We start from the raw sequence: 7,741 nt of genomic DNA on the forward strand, positions 1-7,741 counted from the left end.
ATGGGAGAATTAAGTTATTTTCTGGGGTTACAAGTCAAACAGAATAATGAAGGAATCTTCATGAATCAATCCAAATACACCAGGAACTTACTCAAAAGATTTGGAATGCAAGACTGCTCAACTGCATCAACTCCTATGGCCACTGCAACCAAGTTAGATTTAAATACTGGTTCTTAAGTAGATATAACTAACTACTGAGGTATGATTGGCTCACTCCTATATCTGACTGCTAGTAGACCTGATATCATGTATGCTACCTGTCTCTGTTCAAGGTTCCAAGCTGACCCTAGAGAACCTCATCTATTAGCTGTGAAAAGAATTTTCAAGTATCTCAAAGGCACCATGAATCTGGGATTGTGGTATCCTAGAGATTCAGATTTTAAGATAATGATAAGTGGCATTTATGTCCACTTGAACGCTTCGTAAAGGCTCGAATTGGTGTTTTGTACTCAAGTTATTTGTGTTTTTGATGTGTTTTCATAGTGTTTTGCATTTCGGGGCATATTTGGAAGAAGAATAGATATTACATTATTTTTATGCTAAAAGGGTGTTAGGATGGAGCCTCGGTCTATTGCGCGAAGGAAACCAGTAAGTGAAGTCAAGAAGAAGGAAAAAATAGCTTTTCCAGAAGACCAGGGCGGCCGCGCTACACTTGGGGGCGGCCGCGCTTCTTTAAGAAAAAGTCAGGGTGTTCGCGCGGGATCTCAGGGTGGCCACCCTAGGTCGATTTTTCAGATTCCTAATTCTAATAGCAAGGAGCAAGGAGCGAGGAGAATGAAGACCTAATAGCACAATTCAACGAAGGAGAATAAGATCTAGTTTTTACTTGTGATTCTTTGCTTAAGTTGTAATCTTGGATGCTTGTTTTCTTTATTTTTTGAACCTAATACTCTTGTTAACGTACTTTGTTATATTTATTCAGTTATTTTAGACCTAGTTTATCGGAACCCATGGTGATGATGAGTTTGGTTATGAACTAGTCCTTATTGTGGGGTTCTAACGAATTTACTTATAGATTTCTATAGTTAATTATTTTGATACCTAAGTGTGTGGTGATTGTATAATATCCTAGTATTGGTTGTGCGTATTCGTCTTATGAGCGTCGCGAACTTATAAGATAGTTTGTTAATCTCTATTGAAGTGACATTGAATATGGAGGTTTAGAACTTGCCATGCTAGCATAGGTTCATGTATAATTGTTATGCATGATTTGTAGGTAATTTTAACCATCTTACTTGCCCTATATAATCACGATAGATAACTTGTGCATTAAACCTTTATGTTATCAAATTCTATAGACATATACGGTCTCAACATAATTGGTGTCTATTCAGCTTTTATCTCTTTTGTGGATGTCTGGTAGTAGGATATTCGTAAAACGATAGTTGGCGTTTACTAGTTTCATATTATCTGATTCGTTGTCATCACCATTGCATGATAAGGTTAAGAACAATGAATTTTAATGAAGTATTTAATGAAGTTAGAATCCCATGTTTGTCTCATATGGTTAATTCAATCACTTTTAATCTCTTAGTTATTTTCATGTTAGTTTAATCTTAGTTATAAACAACCCAACTTGTTATTGTCTTAGCATTGAACGATAACCATATATTGTTGCATAAGTGCATAATTCGAACTTAACCTAAACCAGTCTATGTGGGAACGAATCTGGTTTATATCTTATACTACTTGCGAACGCGTATACTTGCATGTAATTTAGCGCGTGTTTTCGCCCTAACAAGTTTTTGGCGCCGCTGTCGGGGACTCGGTGTTAATTTTTAGTTTATGTGCTTGACATCAGTGGTCGTTAAAGTTCACTGACTCAGATATTTTACTTACTTGTTTGCTTGTTTGTGTTTCAGGTACTCTAGAGAGCGTTTATGCTAATGCGTTCTCGAACTCGCAAGAGAACACTGGATAAAGCGGAGGAAGTAGTTGAAGAAGTCTTAGTTGAGGAGTAAGTTAAAGAAGAAGTAATCATTATAATGGGAGATCAAACAGCAAATCTGAAGGCTTTAATGGATTACTCTCAACATAAGATCAATGACATTCAGTCTAGCATTGTCAGACTAGCCATCGCGGCTAATACTTTTGAAATCAAAGATAGCACGATTCAGATGGTGCAGAATTCATTCCAGTTTGGGGGTTCTCCAACGGAAGATCCCGGCATGCACATTAGAGATTTCATCGACTTCTGTGACACTTTCAAATTCAACAATGTTTCTGAAGATGCTGTTAAGCTGAGGCTTTTCCTGTTCTTTATGAAGGATAAAGCTAAGTGCTGGTTGCATGCTCTACCAGCAGGCTCTATTACTTCTTGGAAAGTTCTCGCTTAGAAGTTTCTCACTAAATTCTTCCTTATGGTGAAGACAGCTGCAATCAGGAACGCTCTTACTCAGTTTGCATAACAATCGGGAGAGTGTTTATGTTAATCTTGGGAGTGCTACAAGGAAATGCTTAGGAAGTGTCCTCATCATGGCATGTCTAACTGGATGATTATCAACTGCTTTTATAGTAGTTTGGGAGCAAAGTCCAGACCCATGCTCGATGCAGCATCAGGTGGAGCCTTACCAGCTAAAAGATATGATGAAGCTTATGAGTTGATTGAACTGATGGACGCTAATGAATACCAGAACCCAACTTAGAGACTACCATAAGGCAAGGTAGCGGGAATTCTGGAGGTGGATGCAGCTACTGTTATAGCTGCTCAACTTAAGGCTTTAACGATGAAGGTGGATTCTTTGACTAATTATGGAGTTAATCAAATTGCAAGTGTTTGTGAGCTTTGTGCAGGTGCGCATGAAACTGAGCAGTGTGCTATTTCTAGTGAATCATCTCATTTTGTAAGCAACTTCCAGAGGTCGCAACAACCAATTTCAGCCAATTATCATCCCAACAACCGCAATCATCCAAACTTTAACTGGAGTAACAATCAGAATATGATGCAACAGCCTTATCAGCAGTATATAGCAAAGTAATTCAACCCTTCTGGTTTTCAATAACCGCAATATGCACCAAGAAAACAACTCCAACTTCAACAACTACCGCATGGAAGTACAAGCCAATCTAATGAAAAATCTGAATTAGAGGATATGAGGCTCATGTGCAAGAGCCAAGAGGTTTCTATCAAGACTCTGGAGAACCAAATTGGGAAGATTGCCAATACTTTGTTGAATCGTTAACCTGGTACACTCCCTAGTGACACAGAAGTTCCAGGCAAGAGGGAAGCAAAAGTGCAGGTTAAGGCTATTACATTGAGGTCTGGGAATGTTGTGAACCCCGAAAAATCTCAAGTTCCAGAATCTGAAGTTGTGGCTGAAGAAGATATGCAGAAGGAAGCAGAAGTGGAAACAAGGAAGAAATCTATGGAACACACTCCTCCTGAGGTTAATACAGGGGAGAAACAAGTCTATTCTCCACCTCCTTTTCCAAAGAGGATGCAGAAAAAAAAGTTGGATAAGCAATTTGCTAAGTTTTTGGAGGTGTTCAAGAAACTTCATGTCAACATACCTTTCGCTGAAGCTCTTGAACAAATGCCAAGCTATGTAAAATTTATGAAAGGTATTCTCTTAAGGAAAGTGAAGCTAGATGACTTAGAGACAATTTCTCTTACGGAGGAATGCAGTGTTGTACTGCAACAGAAGTTGCCTCTAAAACTTATAGATCCTGGTAGCTTCACTATTCCTTGCACCATCGGAAACTTGTCGTTTGACAATTTTTTATGTGACTTGGGAGCTAGAATCAATGTTATGCCTTTTTCTATCTTCAATAAGTTGGGTTTACCTGATCCAGAGCCTACATATATGTCCTTGCAGTTGGCAGATTGTTCTATTACATATCCACGAGGCATTATGGAGGATGTCTTGGTCAAGGTGGACAAACTCATCTTTCCTGCTGACTTTGTAATTCTTAATTTTGAGGAGGATAAAAAGATTCCCATAATCTTGGGAAGACCATTCTTGGCTACTGGCCTAACCTTGATTGATGTGCAGAAGGGCGAGCTCACTATGTGAGTACCGGATCAGGATGTGACCTTTAATGTTTTCAATGCCATGAAATTCCCTACTAATAAAGAGGAATGCTTAAAAGTGGAATTGGTCGATTTCGTGGTTACTTCAGAGCTTGATCAAATGCTAAGGTCTGATGCCTTAGAGAAAACCTTGATGGGGAATTCAGATAGTGAAGATGATGAGGGTGATGAACAGTTGTGGTATTTGAATGCTTCTTTTTAGAAGCGAAGGTTGGATATGCCTTTTGAATCTCTTGGAATGTGAGAACTCAAAAATACTGAGGGGCGTCTCAAGCTATCTATTGAGGAAGCTCCTACACTCGAGCTTAAACCTTTGCATGAACACTTGAGGTATGCGTTTTTAGGTGATGCATCTACTTTACCTATTATTATTGCATCTGACCTTTCAGGTAGTGATGAGGAAAAGCTTTTGAGAATTCTAAGAGAGTTTAAATCAACAATTGGATGGACTATAACATATATCAAGGGAATCAAACCCTCTTATTACATGCATAAAATTCTGCTAGAGGAAGGAAATAAGACAACTGTTGAGCAACAGAGAAGGCTAAATCCGATCATGAAGGATGTTGTGAAGAAGAAAATTCTCAAGTGGCTTGACACATGCATCATTTATCCTATATCTGACAGTTCTTGGGTGAGCCTAGTTCAATGTGTGCCGAAGAAATGAGGCATTACCGTGCTTGCTAATGAAAAGAATGAGCTTATTCATACTCGGACAATCACGGGGTGGAGATTTTGCATGGATTATAGGAAGCTGAACAAATCCATGAGGAAAGATCACTTCCCTCTTCTTTTTATTGATCAGATACTTGATTGGTTGGCTGGGCATGAATGCTACTGTCTTCTGGATGGCTATTCAGGCTATAATCAGATCTGTATTGCTCTAGAAGATCAAGAAAAGACTACCTTCACTTGTCCATTTGGTACTTTTGCCTTCAGAAGAGTTTCTTTTGGTTTATGTGGTGCACCTGTCATATTTCAGAGATGCATGATGGCCATATTCTCTGACGTAATTGGTTAGAATGTGGAGGTGTTTATGGATGATTTTTCTGTGTTCGGGGATTCTTTAGAGGGGTGCTTGCAAAATCTTGGCGCAGTTCTTAAAAGGTGTGTTGAGACCAATCTGGTTCTCAACTGGGAGAAATGTCACTTTATAGTGCAACACAGCATCATTCTTGGGTACAAGGTCTCTAGTAAAGGTCTTGAGGTGGACAAAGCCAAGGTGGAGGTCATTGAAAACCTTCCTCCACCAATTTCTGTTAAGGGAATCCACAATTTTCTAGGTCATGCGGGTTTCTATCGGCGGTTCATCAAGGATTTTTCTAAAATCTTTAAACCATTATGCAATCTATTAGAGAAAGATGTCCCTTTCAAGTTTGATGATGAGTGTCTAGCTGCTTTTGAGAGCTTAAAGAAGAGTTTGATCACATCACCTGTCATAACTGCACCTGATTGGAATGAGCCTTTTGAAATGATGTGTGATGCGAGTGACTATACAGTTGGAGCGGTTTTTGGGAAAAAGAAGAACAATATATTTCATGTGGTCTATTATGCTAGTAAGACCCTCAATGGTGATCAACTGAACTACACCACAATTGAGAAAGAACTATTGGCCATTGTCTATGGTTTTGAGAAGTTTAGATCTTATTTACTTGGGATGAAGGTGACAGTTTTCACTGATCACGCTGCCATTGGCTATCTCGTATCGAAGAAGGACTCGAAGCCTAGACTGATTAGATGGGTTCTTTTGCTACAAGAGTTTGAGTTGGAGATCAAGGATATAAAAGGTACTGAGAATCAAGTTGATGATCATCTCTCTCGGTTAGAAGATCCAATTACAGCTTCATATGATAAGACATTGATAAATGAGTCTTTTCCCGATGAGCAGTTGTTTGGGGTGCAAGAAGAAGAACCATGGTTCGCAGACATTGTGAACTACCTATTGAACAACATTATACCTCCAGACTTGACTTGTTCTCAAAGGAAGAAGTTTATTTATGAAGTGAAGTGGTACATGTGGGATGAGCCGTTTTTATTTCGTCAAGGAGCTGACCAAATCACCAGGAGATGTATTACGTACAACGAGACAGAGAGTATCTTGCGAGACTGCCATTCAACTATTTATGAAGGCCACTCTGGTGGAGAAAAGACAGCAGCTCGTATCTTTCAAGAAGGATTCTTCTGAACTATATTGTTTAAGGATGTGCATCAGTTTGTTTTGAAGTGTGATGGTTGTCAGCGTGTTGGTAATATGTCAAAGAAGGATGAGATACCTCTTAATATACTTCTCGAGGTTGAGGTCTTCGATGTTTAGAGAATTGACTTCTTGGGGCTATTTGTATCATCTTGCAATAATCAGTATATCTTGTTGGAAGTACATTATGTCTCGAAATGGGTGGAAGTTAAAGTTTTGCCGACAAATGATGCGAAGGTAGTGCTTAATTTTCTTCACAAGCAGATATTCACAAGATTTGGAACTCCAAGAGTCATAATTAGTGATGCGAGATCACATTTCTGCAATTACAAGTTCACTGCTATGATGCAGAGATATAATGTGAATCATCGCATTGCTACAGCCGACCATCCTCAGAGTAATGTTCAAGTTGAGGTATCTAACAGAGATATTAAGTGAATTCTGGAGAAAGTTGTATGTCCATCGAGAAAGGATTGGTCTTTGAAGATAGATGAAGCTGTTTGGGCTTATCGAACAACATTCAAGACTCTACTAGGCATGTCACCATTTCAATTGGTTTATGGTAAGGGATGTCATTTTCCTGTGGAGCTAAAGCACAAGGCATATTGGGCTTTGAAGAAACTAAACCTTGATCTGACTGCAGCTGGTAAGAAAAGGATGCTTCAATTGAATGAACTCGATGAGTTCCGACTTCAAGCATATGAGAACAACAAAATATACAAGGAGAAAGTCAAGAGGTGGCACGATAGGGGTCTAGTGCTCAAATCATTTATGTCGGGGTAACAAGTTCTTTTTTTCAACTCCCGTCTTCGTCTTTTTCCTGGAAAATTAAATTCGAGATGGTCAGGGCAGTTTGTTATCAAAACTGTGTTTCCACATGGAGCGATGGAAATTTTTGAGAATGATCCAGGCTAGGAATTCAAGGTAAATGGACAACGTTTGAAGCATTATTATGGAGATACGGCAAACCGTGAGGTGGTTAGTGCCGTTTTATTGTCAACTTGATCTCAGAATTCTACGTCAAGTTAGCGACATAAACCAAGCGCTTTTTGGGAGGCAACCCAAGTTTGTTGTACATTAGTAGAATAAAGAAGGAAGAAAAACCAGAAGAAAACACAAAAAAATCAGAAAATTAGAAAAACATGGTTTTCTTTCCAGGAGCATGGCGCGCCCGCGCTGGGAAGCGGGGGGATTTTGCAGGGAGATTATGTGGATCTCGGTTTTGTTATTCATCTGGGTATTTTGCGGTTTTTGCGTGGAAGCACTACGGGTTCTATTCCTTATGCTTCAATTGTGACCAAGCTTTGTGTTGCGGTGGGTGTTCATTGGCCCGCACACGAGCAACTTCACTTATCAAGCGCCCTGATCGACAGTTCGACGATCTTGAGCATGCAGGAGCGGTATGGACGGAAGGCTGGCAAGAAAGGACTTGGGTACACCTATGATCATTTGTCGGGTGGGCAGCCAGCCGATTAGACGTATGCTGGTGGTTCAACTCAGGCACGCAGTGCAACGTG

The 7,741-nt window shown here is 39.6% G+C and overlaps 1 non-coding gene across 1 annotated transcript; it reads right to left on the bottom strand.

Annotated features, from left to right (window-relative positions):
* Window positions 1–2,375: 2,375 nt before the first annotated feature.
* Window positions 2,376–2,482, bottom strand: LOC141681345 (small nucleolar RNA R71). Its single transcript, XR_012558785.1, has one exon. It is a non-coding gene; the product is annotated as a small nucleolar RNA R71 (small nucleolar RNA).
* Between the last annotated feature and the right edge of the window lie 5,259 nt (window positions 2,483–7,741).

Source organism: Apium graveolens, chromosome 8 (assembly GCF_009905375.1).
Source record: "Apium graveolens cultivar Ventura chromosome 8, ASM990537v1, whole genome shotgun sequence".
NCBI lineage: Eukaryota > Viridiplantae > Streptophyta > Magnoliopsida > Apiales > Apiaceae > Apium > Apium graveolens.